The sequence below is a fragment of the Vulpes vulpes genome, chromosome 8 (genome assembly GCF_048418805.1).
Source record: "Vulpes vulpes isolate BD-2025 chromosome 8, VulVul3, whole genome shotgun sequence".
Lineage (NCBI taxonomy): Eukaryota > Metazoa > Chordata > Mammalia > Carnivora > Canidae > Vulpes > Vulpes vulpes.
In genome coordinates, this window is record NC_132787.1 from 101348089 (window position 1) to 101363597 (window position 15509).

Below are 15509 nucleotides of genomic sequence, written 5' to 3' on the forward strand. Positions count from 1 at the left end.
ATATTTTCTGTCAGCACTGCTACATAGCTTAAAGAGAGTTACTTCCTTTTACCTGACCTGTTTTTTTTTTTTTTTTTTTTCCTCAACTCTAACAAGCGGGATTTGAATTAATTAATGGCCAATGGACTTTTCAGGTCTAACTTTCTTTTTTATATTAACCTCAAATTGCCAATCTAAAAACTTCTTGTATAAAACATGCAAAGCACAATGACTTAGTATAAATATCTTGTATATCCTGTATATCTTGATATATATATATATATATGTGTATATATACACACATATATATCATGTGCCTGTGTGTGTGTGTGTGTGTGTGTGTGTGTACATACATAAATAGGCACACAGGTCTTCTGAGATTTTAGATTAATTCCTTTTAAAATTAAGTTGTATTTTTAGTGTAGATGCTTAATCATTCCAATATACAAGGATATTGCACCGCTGAATATAAGCCGAAGAAACTCTGAAACTTTTTTTTAAAGATTTTATTTATTTATTCTTGAGAAACACACACAAAGAGAGAGAGAGAGAGAGAGAGAGAGAGAGGGGCAGAGACACAGGCAGAGGGAGAAGCAGGCTCCATGCAGGGAGCCTCACATGGGACTCGATCCCAGGTCTCCAGGATCACACCCTGGGCTGAAGGAGGCGCTAAACCGCTGGGCCACCCGGGCTGCCCCACTGGCCCCTGGAGTGAGTAGCTGGAGGGGAGCCAACCCCCAACAGGCACAAATAAACCCCCGGCCCCAGCAGTGTACAGGCTGATGGGGTTGAATTATTTTCTTTTACCCCCTGCCTGACCAAGACACCACGAGGTCAAAAGGAGAAAAGCATAGGCTATGGACACTAGATGATGAATATAGGGCCCAGATGGACCAAGAGAAGGGGGTGAACAAACACCCTACCTTGTGCCCTCCCTTTGGTGAGCAGCAGCCCTGGGATCACAGACAGGGAAGGGACCACCCTGGGGCTGACTGCTTTCCTCTGCTGTTGGCTCCCAAAGCTAGGAGGAAACCAGGAGCAGTGCCCCAAGCATGGCTTCCCCAACACCTATTTATTTCGTTGTTTGTGCTGACGATGGGCAGGCCCCCACTTGTCCCTTTTGGATACCTTGGAGGGGCAAGGGGCTGAGGAGGGCCAGACCCAGGTTCCAGGGGCACAGGCAGCACAGCTTTTGGCTGTGTACATAGGGTGCTTTATTCTCCACAGAGTGATACGTGCTAAGATGGGTTGGGCTTGGGCCGATGTCCCCATATGTACAGAACTGAATATAATGGGTCTCTGAGAAGAAAAAAAAAGATTCAGACCCATCCATATTTGAAAGCTTCTTCAGACATCATTACTTCATTTCTACCCCGTTGCTCTGTGGTTCTTCAAAGCCTGGAACTCTACTAAGTGGAGGGTGGCTCACTCTTGCCATCCCTGGTTATCTCCCACTGCATGTTGTCTTGAGTGGGAATGCCTGCACTTCCTGAAAGCAATCAGCCATGCCTCTATATATTCCCTGTGGCTTAATGTTCAGGGGGTTAGATGCCTGATTACTCAGGGAGAACATGCAGCCTTGTGAGTCATGGGGGTTTCTCAGAACTCTTAATTCTCAAAAGTCCTTAATTTGAAGAGACAGTTCACTAATGCTTTAAACAAGTTCCCATGACCCTGCCATCTGCTTGCATTAAAACCAGGTGAATCACTCACTCTGTTTCCACTTTCTCCAAATGAAAGTGGACATGATTTCTGTCTCTATCACCCAGAAGACACACGATCTTGCCTATCTCCACCTCTTCCTCCAGAATCCGCACCGCCTTCAAGGAACGGCTGGGGCAAAGGAGATCACATCACTGTGTTACACCAAGTGGGAAGAGACTTTCGCACACTGTTACATTTCTCCTCCTGCCAGTATTCAACCTATGGCAAGTGAACTCAGACTTTCCATGTTTTTCTAAACATTCTTACTGGCAGGTGTGTAGATCTGGCTTATTATTAAGAAAAATATTTTTTGCTGAAATTATCTGGCAGGACATTTTGTACTCCCAGAGTCTGGTATATCCAGGACTCCATGGTATTATTGTTAGTTGACTACCTGTCTCTCCTAGGAGATTCTGTTCTCTTTGAGGATAGTAGATTTGTCATAGTCATTTTTTATTTCCCACAGTTCCTGGTATAGTTCCTGGGGTTGCCTGATTCACTGACTGGCTGATCTGGTTTGATGAGGCTCAGTGAGGGATACTACTTAGCCCTATTTTTTATATAAGGGTGCCACGTGTTTTGAGGAGGGACCCAAAACTTGTAAATTGTCCCAATGGAATTAACTCCAGATATCCTGGCATCTTGTTTATACTGGCATCTTGCTATTTATACTATATCATTTTTATACTATATCATTCTTATACTATAAAATCCATAAGAGATACATGAGAGGAAAGGAAATTGAAGCTGAGACTTAAATTGGTAAAATTAACAGCATTTCCATCAATTATGGAAAGAGGCAGAAAATCCCAGATAGTAATAACTGAGGAGTGGGAGGAAGGAGCAGAGATTGGGTATGGATTTGGTTCATAATGGAGACACTAATTCTTTTTGCTTAACTGCAGTTAGAGCCTGAGTTGGAAGAGAATGGAAATTAAAATAGGTAGATTTGGGTCTGATCTTGGAGGGTCTTGAATGCTATCTAGTGGTGCCTAAAATTGGTATAGGGCAAGTTTAAATTATACCCTCTTGGGACAATCTTTTGCATTTGGATTGCACTTGTTGACATTTAAAATGCTCCTATAAACGCCATATATTTTCATCTTTTTAATTATCTTAGGTGGAAAATGCTAGATAGTTTTACCAGTCTGAAGGTAGAACTTTAATGTGGCATCCTGCAGAGTGCTTCTTCTTTAGTTGCTTGTAGAAGAAACTAGAATCTCTGGGAACAGATTGCGTAGTTCTGAATGTTTGCTCCCTAAAATTTTATAGACCTTTTTTAAGATGTCCATAGCAGGAAAAAAAAAAGCCTACAGTAAGGATAAACATTGAAGAAATACAATGTTGTATTTGCATTTACCTTCTACTCCCAAAGCTAATTGTTGAACAAGACTTTGTCTGTTATAACTCATCAGTACCCATGGCTGGATTTTGTGATCTTTGTCTTTTGACTGCCAAGTGGGGCATATGCTTACTTGGTCAATAAACATAGAGGCTCTGCTCAGGGTATAGTGAAGCATCCAACATAATTCTTATACTCAAGAAACTGACCATTTATGAGAGGAGACAATATTTTAATGTAATTTCTGGTAAAAGGTACTAAGTTCCTCAAACTGCTAGTCTTGAACAGATGGAGTGTAAACGAACAATATGAGAATTTGTTACTCTACATTTTTTGCTCAAATATGTGTGCTGTGTGTTTTAACATGTTTATTTGAATTCAGAATTACACATAAATACACATACCACACTACACAAATCTGTGCTTCAAAACAGAACAGCTGTGCAAAACATTCTTGAACTCAATGATCTTTACTCTTGCCAAAGGGAAAAAAATGTCTGCCTTGACAATTAAGACACACACACACACACACACACACACACACACACACATTAATAGCTGGCTAAAGAAATTCCCTCCTTAAATAATAGAAGAAATTACTCAAATACTTAGGACCTTTATCAACTGGGTAGATAATAGAATTGTAATAAAAAATATTTTAGGAAAGTCAGAGGAAAAATAATCAGACACTTCTTCTGAATAGCTCCTAAACTACTAAAATCATTGAAATTGGCATTTGCTTGGCTTGACTTGAATTTGTTTGAGACGAATAATATATACCAAATTCTTGCTAATCATTAAGGTTGATAAAACATCCATCTTTCGCTTTACTTTCTCTCTTGGATAAGCAGCTAATAGCTGAGGATTAGGTAAGTATGTTGGCTCATCCAGGCATCTGGGATGAGTGTTAGGGAAGAAGAATAAAAATTATGCATGGGGACACCTGGGTGGCTCAGTCGGTTAAGTATCTGTCTTTGGCTCAGGTCATGATCCCAGGGTCCTGAGATTGAGTCCCACATCAGGCTCCCTGCTCAGCAGGGCATCTGCTTCTCCCTCTCCCTCTGCCTTCCTTCTGCTTGTGCTCTCTCTCTCTCTCTCTCTCTCTTGTTCTCTCACTCTAACAAATAAACAAAATGTTCTTTAAAACTATGCATGCATGAAACAGGTTGCATGTTCTAAAAATGACCACTATCATATTTTCTGTCCCATGTACTCTTCCAGAACTTTCCTTCTCCCCTGTCAAGAGGTGGAGTGTATATCTTCCCTCTTAAACTTACACTTTTCTGAAATTTAACTAATAGAATATTAGTTGATATTGTGATGTCTAAGACTAGGACACAAAAGCAATGCAGCTTCCGGCCCTCTTAGAACACTTGCTTTGGGAACATTGACCTGACATTTAAGAAGTCTGAGGCTGCCATTTTGTGAGGAAGCCCAAACAGGCTCACGTGCAGAAAACATATGGCGAGATACTAAGGGTACATGAAGAGAAGAGATCCCAGTCAGCCCTCAGATGCCTTAGCTCCCTCTTGTCCCAGCTCTGGCCACTATTTGCCTGTGTCTGTATGGGAAACTCCAAGTCAAAGCTGCTCAGTTGAGCAGTTCCCAAGTCCCTGGCCCCCTGAAACTATGAGGAATAAATAATTGTTGTTTTAAGCAATTTTGAGGGTTGTTATGTAGTAATAGATATCCAGAAGCAGGTAGACTAGATATCCATATCCAGAGTATATAGAATGCCGCCCTTAGTAAGTTCAAATTTAGTACAAAACATCAGTCTTAGTAATTTACGTGAATTAATAAAAAATTATATAAATAATTACAATATACAGGAAATAGTTAAAAATGCTATAAGACAAAAACAATAAAGTGCTGTACAAACTCAAAGAAAGCTGAGATGAGGTCCTCTTGAAGCTGACATCAAAAACCTCACAGAATTGCTGGTGGGTGACCTGGCCATAGCCTTACAGATGAAACGTGACACTTAGGGGTGGGAAGGTTCCAGACAGGAGGACCACGTCACCCACAGACACGTAACTACTTCACTATGTAATACCTTGTACATTTCTCAGCTATAGTGACCAGCTCAAACCTTGAGATCAATATTTCTATGGCAGCTTTTATCATTCTGTCATATGGCAAAATAGCCCTATGGGTTCATATCCAATCTGGAATTTGTATCTGTTTTATTGATATGCATTATTTGAGAGTTTCTGGGATCTGTGGCATCCCCAGTCTTTATCAAAACCATATTGTGAGAGTGCCCATCCTGTTCCTGTCCCTCTGGCAGGCTTCAAAAAAAAAGGGGGTGGTGGGTGGGGAGGAATGAGACAGTGTCCTTGTCATAAAAGAGTTCATGGCTGGATTGTGGAGACAGATAAGGACACTCACAGTGGCAGTGCAGGGGACCTGGCATTAGAAGACAGGTGCACTGAGACAATTGGTAGCAAGAGCCAGGGATCTAGCTGCCATGCCTGAGATCATCTGGAAAAGTTCTATAGGGCGCAGGGGGCCAGTATTCTAACAGAATCATTATAGGTTCAGTTGTGCCCAGCAGGAAGGGAAAGAAAGAACTCTGGGCACAGGGAACTGGAAGAGAAAGAGCTCGCAACCATTAAACATGGTGTGTTTTGAGAATTGCAGATAGTTCTGTATAACCCAGGGTGCAGTATTTAAGTGGGGAGCCTGAGACAGAAAGCTGGAGAAGGAGCCAGGAGCCAGCTTATGAGAGGCCTACAGTCCCCATCAAGCTGAGGAGTTTGGACTCCATCCCAAAGGTGACGAGACGATCTTTGAGAGGTCACGAGTTATTGAGTCTACCCATTCAAACTGTAATTATTTCTCACATAGCCGGTTTCCCTATGTATGGTTTCTGGGGCTAGGACATACTTTTTGATGAAGAGCCATCTCACTTTTGCCTTCTTTAAAATTCCGTCATCCATTTCTCCAATGGATAGTATTCACCCTAATGATTGGAGCTAATGTAGCCTGAAAGAAATGCCACCTTACAGGAATCAGAGGCAATCTATTCCAAAGTGTTTTCCACTCACTGTTCTTTCTGGAAATGTGGTTTCTCATGCCATGAAACTTGCATGATGCCATAAAGAGGCTAATTGTGGTAATTTATGGACTGTGGCTCTGTAAGATCCATTCAATCTTTTAGAGATGGATTAATTACAACTTGAGGACCCCCACCCTCTTACAAAAACCACTTTATTGGCCTATTCCCACTGTCAGGAAATCTGGTGGTAAATAATTCAAGATAAATACCACCCCAGTGGGAAATTGCAAGTGCCTATGTTTCATGACCTGTGACATCCCCCGTGACATGTGACGCTGTGCCAGTGGGACCATGGGCTCGTTAATGAACCTTCACATATTGGTTCAGGTTATCTCATCTGCCCAAAGCCTTGCCATTCATCATCCTTGGCAATGAAGGGCAATTCCTCCAGATAACCCATTCCCATATTCTTCCCTTGTGTGAGGCTGATGGTGCTCTAAATGCTTTATGATTTTTTTTTTCTGTTCAGGTCTTTTAGAGTGCCAGGAAGAGGCTTTAAATTCAGCCACCAGTGTCCATGAAAGATGTTTCATTTTTTGTTTTATTCAATTAAAAAATACTTCCTGGGTAGCTAATAATTCTGGCTATTTCATGGTAAATAACACACATATAACTCTGGATCTCAAGGCATTTATGGTACAGCCCTGGACTGTTGGGGAAAGAACAACGTTAAAAATTACAGTATTTTAGGGGCACCTGGGTGGCTCAGCAGTTAAGCGTCTGCCTTCGGCTCAGGGCATGATCCTGAAGTTCCGGGATTGAGTCCCACATCAGGCTTCCTGCATGGAGCCTGCTTCTCCCTCTGCCTCTCTCATGAATAAATAAATATTTTTTTAAAAAATTACAGTATTTTAAGGTTGGCCAATGCTTTCACACATGATGTCCTCTGAGTGCTTTTGGATGATTGTGTTACTTTGGTGTCCCAGCTGGCTTAGGGTGTTTCTGTTCTGAGGGTAGGTAATTTGAGTTTCCCAAATCTCTGTACCAGACTTTGTCCTACTGCTCTTCTCTGGGGTGAATGTCTTCAATATATCTGGTTCTAAAGTAAGTAACTTACTTTTTTTTTTTTTTTTTAAGATTTTATTCATTTATTTGACAGAGAGGGTGCACAAGCAGGGGAGTGGGAGAAGCAGGCCCTCCACTGAACAGGGAGCCTGATGCCAGGCTGGACCCCAGGACCCTGGGGTCATGACCTGAGCTGAAGGCAGACACTTACTCACTGAGCCACCCAGGTGCCCCTGTAACTTACATTCTTATGTAACTTAACGCTCATGGTAAATCCATTAGAGAAGTCCTGGTAACCTAGTTTTACCAAAGACCAAGATGAAGTTGAGAGGATTTCAGTAACTTGCTCCATTTGCCCAGGTTCCAATCCTGGGCCGTCTGACTTCAAAAGTTCCTCCTTAACTGCTCTAAGTGAGTTCCCTTAGATACATGCGTATATAAAATAATTTCTGGAAGTTTCCTTCTGTTTAGGATGTTTTTAGAATGTGACAGAGGGACTGCTTGGTGCTTATGAAGTTTTAACTTAGTTCTTTTAGTGTAATTAGTATGGAAGACAGATCTTAGCTGTGGTCATCTGTTCGTTAGGGAAACTGATGCAAGTTTCTGCTTGTACCAAAGTCCCATGGCCTGTGTTTATTCTGTGATCACTCATCCAGGAGTGGGATGCAACGTGTGCTCTGTGATTTCTCTTAAGAGAACTTTGTGCCTATAAAACTGACTTTATTAAGACTTTGGGGGCAGTGATTGGTTTTTAGTTTGTAGCAGTGCAAACCACATAAAATTAAATATTAGGCATGCCACAAAAATAAATATCTAAATTTAATTATAGGAAGAATATAGTAGCTAAAGTTCACCATAAACAATAGAGAAGTGGAATAAGATCAAGGTCGTCTTTCAACTCTGTATCATATATTTTATCTGTAATACATCATACGTGCAAGACTTATCTTCCTGACATCTCACCACTTGAAAGCTCTTCCCCTTGCTGTCTTTCCCAGAGCACCAGGGCCCCGCCATGCTCAGGCCCACCACACCTCTTCAAAAAGCTCCTTGAAGCTCACTTAGTCCCTTTTTTCTTTTCTTTTTTTAGCATAAAGAATTTAGTTTTCCATCTTTGCTAAATAGTTCGTGAATGTGCTCTGCAAAGGGCCATTTACCTCTTCACTTATCTTTTTGCGGCCTGAAAAACCAGCACATACTTGAGACCTTTTATCTCTTCTTCCCTCCCTGTAAGTCTTCATCAATGTAAAGATAAGAAGTTGACCTTTTCTTTTCTTATTATCCATATGCTGACCTCCATGATATTCAAGGGGGAAGGCCTTCTACCATCAGCTCCGGTTTCATCTATTTCTAAAAACTGATCTTGCGGCATATTCACATACTATTCGGATACACAAGATCAGTTATGAAGTGATATTTTGCCATCAATTTAACAAAAGCTCCTCACTAAGGAGGGAGGAAAACTCTAAGAAATTCTTTCCCTTCATTTTTGTTAATGCTCAGTTCTACTGAGTCCCTTTCTCTTGCATGTGTTCCGTGTTGTTTCTATTCCACATTGGTCTGTATATACTTATTTCCACTTTTCGGAGGCCATTTAAGAAAATGTTTAGACTTTTTAGCTTAGTTGAGCATATGGCTAAGGTTCTGTGATACAGAATATGGTTAGCAACAGGCTCTAGAGTTGGACTGTCAAGCACCAAGTAGACTGTTAACATACTGACTGTGTACCATCTGACAATCATGCCAACCTCCCTCAGTGTCAGTTTTCTTATCTGAAAAATGGGGAAACAAATGATAAAGTATCGTGAAGACCAAAAATGAAATCGTTCTAGGAAGACCATTTAGCATGGTGCCTGGCATATGGAAAGCTCTCGATATATGCAAACTGCTAATCTCATTATTATTCCTATCTAAAAACAACTATAAATGCTTGTCTCTCATTACATATTAATTAAGAATGAAATCTCACCTTTGTGAAGTCCCAGAGCTCCCTGTTTCTTCTTTGAATGCTCTGCGCTATCATCTGCCTAAGTGTTCTGTGCCTATGGGGCAGGGGTTGGGGAGCAAGGGTTATTCTTTTTGTAGAAAGAAATGAACTCCAGGTAGAAAACTGATGCTAAACCCTTCTTGTGCAATTATATTTATTTTTTTTAAGATTTTATTTATTCTTCATGAGAGACACAGAGAGAGGGGGACAGAGACATAGGCAGAGGGAGAAGCAGGCTCCCTGCAGGGAGCCCCATGCAGGACTCGATTCCAGGACCCTAGGATCACGCCCTGAGCCAAAGGCAGATGCTCAACTGCTGAGCCACCCAGGTGCCCTTGTGCGATTATATATAAATCAACTTCCAACTTTTAGCTGCCCAGCCTTAGACGTATCACTGCGTGATCATCTCTACTTGACATTAGGGTGTTTCTGTTCTGAGGGTGAGTTCCTATTACCTCCGTTCTGTGGAGGAAGAACCAAACCCTGGAGAAGTTGAGTCACATGTGTGGTGTAGCCCTGTAACCGCTAAATACTTCCCTGGAGTTTGGTTCCTAGAAGGGTCCAAAATATGTTTGCTGACTGGGTCATTCAGCAAGTCCTAGGTAGTGATTAAATAAATGTATAGTCAGAGAAATGCTAAAATGGTAGGTCTGCACCATTATTTAGCTGAAGGGTGAAGCCTGTCCTTTTGTTTTTAGTAAAATCTTAATCCATTTGTGAAGCACCGTCAAGTCATTAGTAAGGAAATGTGAAAATGTACTTGGGTTGATGTTCGTTGTGCCTTCCCCATGCCTTCTCCTAACAGGGAAATCCAAGGATGGTTTTCTCCCTGAACAAACAAACAAAACACAGTGTGTATTGTATGCAGTCCAGAGAGAGAATGAGAACATTACCCAGAGTTTCTATCGTGGACCTGACGTAAAAACCCAAACAACTCTTACTGACTTCAGCTGGAAGATACAATCTTCCTCCAAAAAGGCTAAGAGCTGATGCAAGGGCTAAGACAGGCTCTCCATTATGCCTCCTCAGAGGTTTGGCACCTCAAAGCAATTCAATTCCAGTCTCAGAGAAGAAAGGGACCTCTGAGGTCACCTCAGTGTGCCACACCACTGCTCAAAGAACAGAGCAGCCCAACTGTCTCAGGAGGAGGCTCGCTTGATTCAGGGACTGGGATTCAAATTTCCCTGAATGTTTCCCAGTTGGGTCCCTTCTCTCTATCACTACGAACTAATCCTCACTCAAACTTAACATTTCTTCTCCAGGCACTGGCACCAACCTAACAGGTCCTATCCTCCCTCAAATGTGGTTGCTCTACATTCTTTTTAACTACAAATGTCATGCTAATTCTGCTTAGAAATCTTTCTAATTCTAGCATAGCATTCAAAGACCTGAATGCTTTGCTTTGTCTACCTATCCCATTGCATTTCCTTTCTCACATTTTATATTATACTAGTATTCACATCACAGTTTCTTGCATGTTCTGTGGAGGTTGACATCTCTGTGTTTAGACCTACTGTCTTCTGTTTGGAACACTTGTCCTTCCTCCTGTTTGTTCAGACATCACCTCTTCCCAAATGCATACCTGTCCCCCTTGAGCCCGGCCAAGGTCCTGTTTTTCCCCAAGGGAATAGCCTATGCTCAGCTTTCCAAAGGAATATTTTCTCCATCAAAGAAATCAGCTTTGGAGGCTAAACACAGATTCTGACATAGCTTAAAGTATGTTGTTTTAAATTCAAGTTAAAATCATTTCAAGCTTCAGGTTTAACTAGATGCCCTGTGACCCAAACACATCAGAACCAGTTAGTATAATGGTTTTACACATGCATTTCAAGTCACCCAAACTGGGCTCAAATGATAATTCTGCCAATTACTAGTATGTGTCCTTGAACAATTTCCCAAATTATTGAAGTCTTTTTTCTTTCTTTTTTTTTTTTAAGATTTTATTTATTTATTCATGAGAGAGAGAGAGAGAGAGGCAGAGACACAGGCAGAGGGAGAAGCAGGCTCCATGCAGGGAGCCTGATGTGGGACTTGATCCTGGGTCTTCAGGATCACACCCTGGACCAAAGGCAGGCGCTAAACCACTGAGCCACCCATGGATCCCCTTTTCTCTTTCTTTTAGATGCAAACTGTTGCCAATTAGGTTTTTTTTTTTTTAAGATTTATTTTATTTTAGAAAGAGAGAGAGAGAGAGAGGGGGGAGCAAGCGCAGAGGGAGAGAATCTCAAGTAGACTCCTCTGAGTGGGGAGCCTTTTCCAGGACTCGATCCCACAACCCTGAGATCATGACCTGAGCCGATATGAAGAGTCGGACACTAACTGAGTCCCTCACGTGCCCCACCAATTAGGGTTTTGATAAGAATTAAGAATTAAAATAATATGGTAACAATATAAGTCAGAAGCATTTAGCCTAGGGAATGTTAAATATAAGTTCCTCAATAGATATTCGAAGTAATATATCTCATTTAAGAAATACTTTTCAAGCCTCTCAATCACAGACTCTTTAATTTCTATTCTCTTAGAATGTTATTTTTCTCTGGAGTTTTAAGATTCCTATGTAATGCAATAAACTTCCACTCTAGTGTTATAGTAATGCGTAGGGAGAGGCAAGAAGGTCCTTTGCTAGCACACCTACGGGGGTTGTCCTGAGGTTTGAGTTAACAAATGTGCAGTGACTAACACATAACTGGTGCTCAATAAATGTTTAGACCGCCTTCTCGCTGATGGCAAAGCTTGGTTCGTTAAGGTGGTTTCTTTCTTTGGAAAAGATTTTAAATCCAATTGTGTTTGACAGGATAATGGCTACCTGAAGATGTCCACGTCCTGATTCCCAGAGCCTGTGAAGATGTTAGATTACTTAGCAAAGGGAAATTAAGGTAGCAGGTATAAGTAAGGCTGCTAGTTAGCGGACTTTAAAATAGATTATCCTGGGGTATCTGAGTGGATTCAGTATAATCACAAAGGCTCCTAAAAGTGGGAGGGGGGGCAGAAGAAGAAGATCAGAGAAAGCAATGTGACAACAGAAGTGGGGGCAGAGAGGCAATGTTGCTGGTTTTGAAGATGGAAAAAGGGGGGCCATGAGCCAAGGGATAGGAGTGGCTCCTGGATACTTTAAAAGGCGTCAAAGTAGATTCACCCTTCGAGCCTCCAGAAGGAATACAGTCCTTACTATACCTAGTTTATAGTTCAGTGAGACTGGTGTCAGGCTTCTAGGTAACAGAACAATATGATCATTTTTTTTCTAAAAAATTTATTTATTTATTCATGAGAGACACAGAGGAAGAGAGAGAGGCAGAGACACAGGCAGAGGGAGAAGCGGGCACCATGCAGGGAGCCCGAAGTGGGACTCGATCCTGGGACTCCAGGATCACACCCTGGGCTGAAGGTGACACTAAACCACGGAGCCACCCAGGGATCCCCAAAACTATATGATCATTCATTTGTCTTAAGCCACTAAGCTGGTAGTATTTGTTACAGCAACAATAGAAAATTAATATACACACGAAGGAAAAATATTGAATTTCTGGTGACCAGGTGTCTAGATTTTTGGTTCTAGAGCATTGGATTTGTGGTTAAAACAAAATTGCTGGGACCCTTGGGTGGCTCAGTGGGTGAATGTCTGCCTTTGGCTCAGGACATGCTCCCAGGGTCTTGGGATTGAGTCCTGCATCGGGCTCCCAGTTAAGAGCCTGTTTTTCCCTCTGCCTATATCTCTGCCTCTCTCTCTCTCTGTCTCTGTGTCCCTCATGAATAAACAAATAAAATCTTTAAAAAATAAAAATAAAATGAAATTGCCTATAAAGAAGGGAACTGGTTTTCTGGAGGAGCTCATGAAGTCTCAAGGTACATAAATCCTAATAGCTTATATGTTTCCCATCCTTTACCTTTATCCTATCAGCAGACTTCAAGGAAGGCCAGAGTGTCTTCAGTGAAAATGCTGGGCGCTTGTCGGAGTGCTGCTCTCTCTGTTCATGAGGGTAGATGATTCAGGGCTGGTGAGGAAGGGATGCTGTGCCAGAGGTCTAGGAGAGGCTTCACATTTCACATTTTCATCAGATAGTGACAATAGTGACAGCCATTGCATGATTAGTATATTTTAGGAGCTGTACATTGGTTCTAGTCTTCAAGAAAAGAAAGAAAAGAATTTTTTTAAAGGATTTTATTTAAGAATTTGTATTAAGTGGGTTTCATTACATCTATTTAAAAAAAAAAAACAGGAAATGGAAACAGAGAAGCTGAGTGACTTACACTTAAATTATGGTGCCTCCGCCAGTGTGTAGGTCATGGTCACGTAGGTCATGGTCACCCAAGCCGGTGCTTTGTACACTGTAGGTTACCAGCTCCCTAATAAGCTGTGCCTCTGTTTTTCACTGTGGAACAAAAAAAGCAGCTGACGTCGTTGTGCTAAAATGTGTATCATACCTTCATTTATGAAATCTTCCTCCCCCCCCCCCCCCCCCCCCGCCCTTCCCTGCTCCCACCGTGAAACCAGTCCTGTCCCCGGAGCTATTTGATAGATTAGATATTCAGTGCTCACTATTTCTAATAGATGTTGAACGTCAATCTGCTGCTTATGGGACTGAAGAGCTATTATTTTACTACAATATCATCATGGAAAATGTCATTGTATTTTCCCAGGCACAGTGCTGTGATACACAGTAACTTTGAAATCAGAGGCTATTAGGACATTTTCCCAGAACAAAATGTGTCCCAGAAGAAACAATGTGATGTGGCTTATCCTAGTGTGTTATTTTCTCCAGAGCACTTGTCTCCTCCCCCTGCAAACTCACAATATTTTAAGCCTCACAAATAACACTTTCAAGAGGACTGCGAAATGAAAGGCCCACACAGTGGTGGAGAACTCTAGGGGGCATGTGTGTGTGTTTGCTTTCCTTAGGCGGATTCTGAAAAGGTACAGAATGTGGGAGGTGTTATGGTAGGTTTCATGAGGCCTTGAAGCATGAAAGAATCCCTTCATCAGCCTTATTTTTGCAGAACTTCAAAGTGAGGCCAGGAAAGAATAGGCTTATGAGCAGTCAGGCTAGAAATTCACCGTCTACTCTGTTTATTTCAATTGTGTTTCAAGTCCATTGCTCAGGTGACCTTACTGCTGTACTGGGAATTGACAAGGGTGATAAGCACAACAGCTTGTCAAAACTTTAGGAAAGTAAATTGCCATCTGGGTTTTTGCCCTCTTTCTCAGGCCGGGCATGCTCACCTGGAAGGGGACGTGGCAAAGAAGGAACCAGCAAATAACATATTCTTAGCCTCTCTAATTGACCCATATGTTTTATCCCCTAGAAACTGGAGGTGAGAAGATTCATGCATTTATTGCTTCATTCATACAAGCCATTTTAATTAAATATGACGGATGTACTCAAAACCCAAGTGAATGCCATTTCAGCGAGAATACTGTTTTTTTTTTTTTTTCCTTTTAGACAACACCACTTTATACATCCTGTGGGTGATATTAAACACATTTGATAACTGGTTTCTGCCCTTGAGAAACCTGGCCTCTAATTGGGCAGAGGAGACTTTCACATGTGGAAAGCTCCGGAGCTATTTAAAGCACCTCCACCGTGGGCCAACCAACGCAGCAAGGACCTGGAAATTATTTGGCTATCAAAGAGAATCTGCTAAGGTAATGGCATGAACAACGCACCCCATAATGTATACAAAGAGGGTGCTGCCACTAGGAGACAAAATCGTAAGGGGGATGCTAGGCTGAACTTTGGAGAAATTGTTAAGATTTAAAGCCGTTAGAGAGAAAAAGGTATTCCAGGTGACAGGGCCACTGCACGCCCATCCATGTGGCTTCCCAAGTAGTCTTGGAGGAAGTTGAGGCTTTTCATGGAAAGAATGAGAAAGGGATTGGAAAGGCAGGTTAGACAGGGCCTTGAATGCTCTCATAAACATTTGCACGTGGTCCTACACCAAAAACAGCTTTGACAAATTGTCTTTCCTTTCTTCTTTTTTCTTTTCTTTTCTTTTCTTTTCTTTTCTTTTCTTTTCTTTTCTTTTCTTTTCTTTCTTTTTTTTCTTTTCTTTCCTTTATTCTTTTCTTTTCTTTCTTTTTTCTTTTCTTTTTTTTCTTTTCTTCCTTTTTTTTCTTTTTCTTTTTCTTTTTCTTTTTCTTTTTTTTTTTGTAATCAGGGTAATGGCTGTTTCAAAGCATTGACGGAGGAGTACTAGTCATGTTGAACAAGATGTGGTGGGTGATGGTGGGTCAGGGAACATGATGTCCGGTTGGGGAAAGTTATTTTATTGGTACAGCAGTGAGAACAGGGAGCATGAGAACCAAAGAGTGGGCCACTAGGGTGCCAGATCCTATTTTATCCTCTGGGGCTCCTGCCCGGACTGTCATTCTTCCTTTAAAGATGAAGAAACTGAAGCTTGGGCCGTAGGATAATGTACTTCAAGTCAAAAGACTACTA

At 41.5% G+C, this 15509-nt stretch overlaps 1 long non-coding RNA gene across 1 annotated transcript in view; it reads left to right on the forward strand.

Annotated features, from left to right (window-relative positions):
- Positions 1-15509, forward strand: part of LOC112910732 (uncharacterized) — a 550603-nt gene that overhangs the window by 304482 nt on the left and 230612 nt on the right. The window contains exon 4 of the long non-coding RNA XR_003233300.2: positions 14514-14716. This is a non-coding gene — a long non-coding RNA (uncharacterized lncRNA). The remainder of the gene's footprint in view (positions 1-14513; positions 14717-15509) is intronic.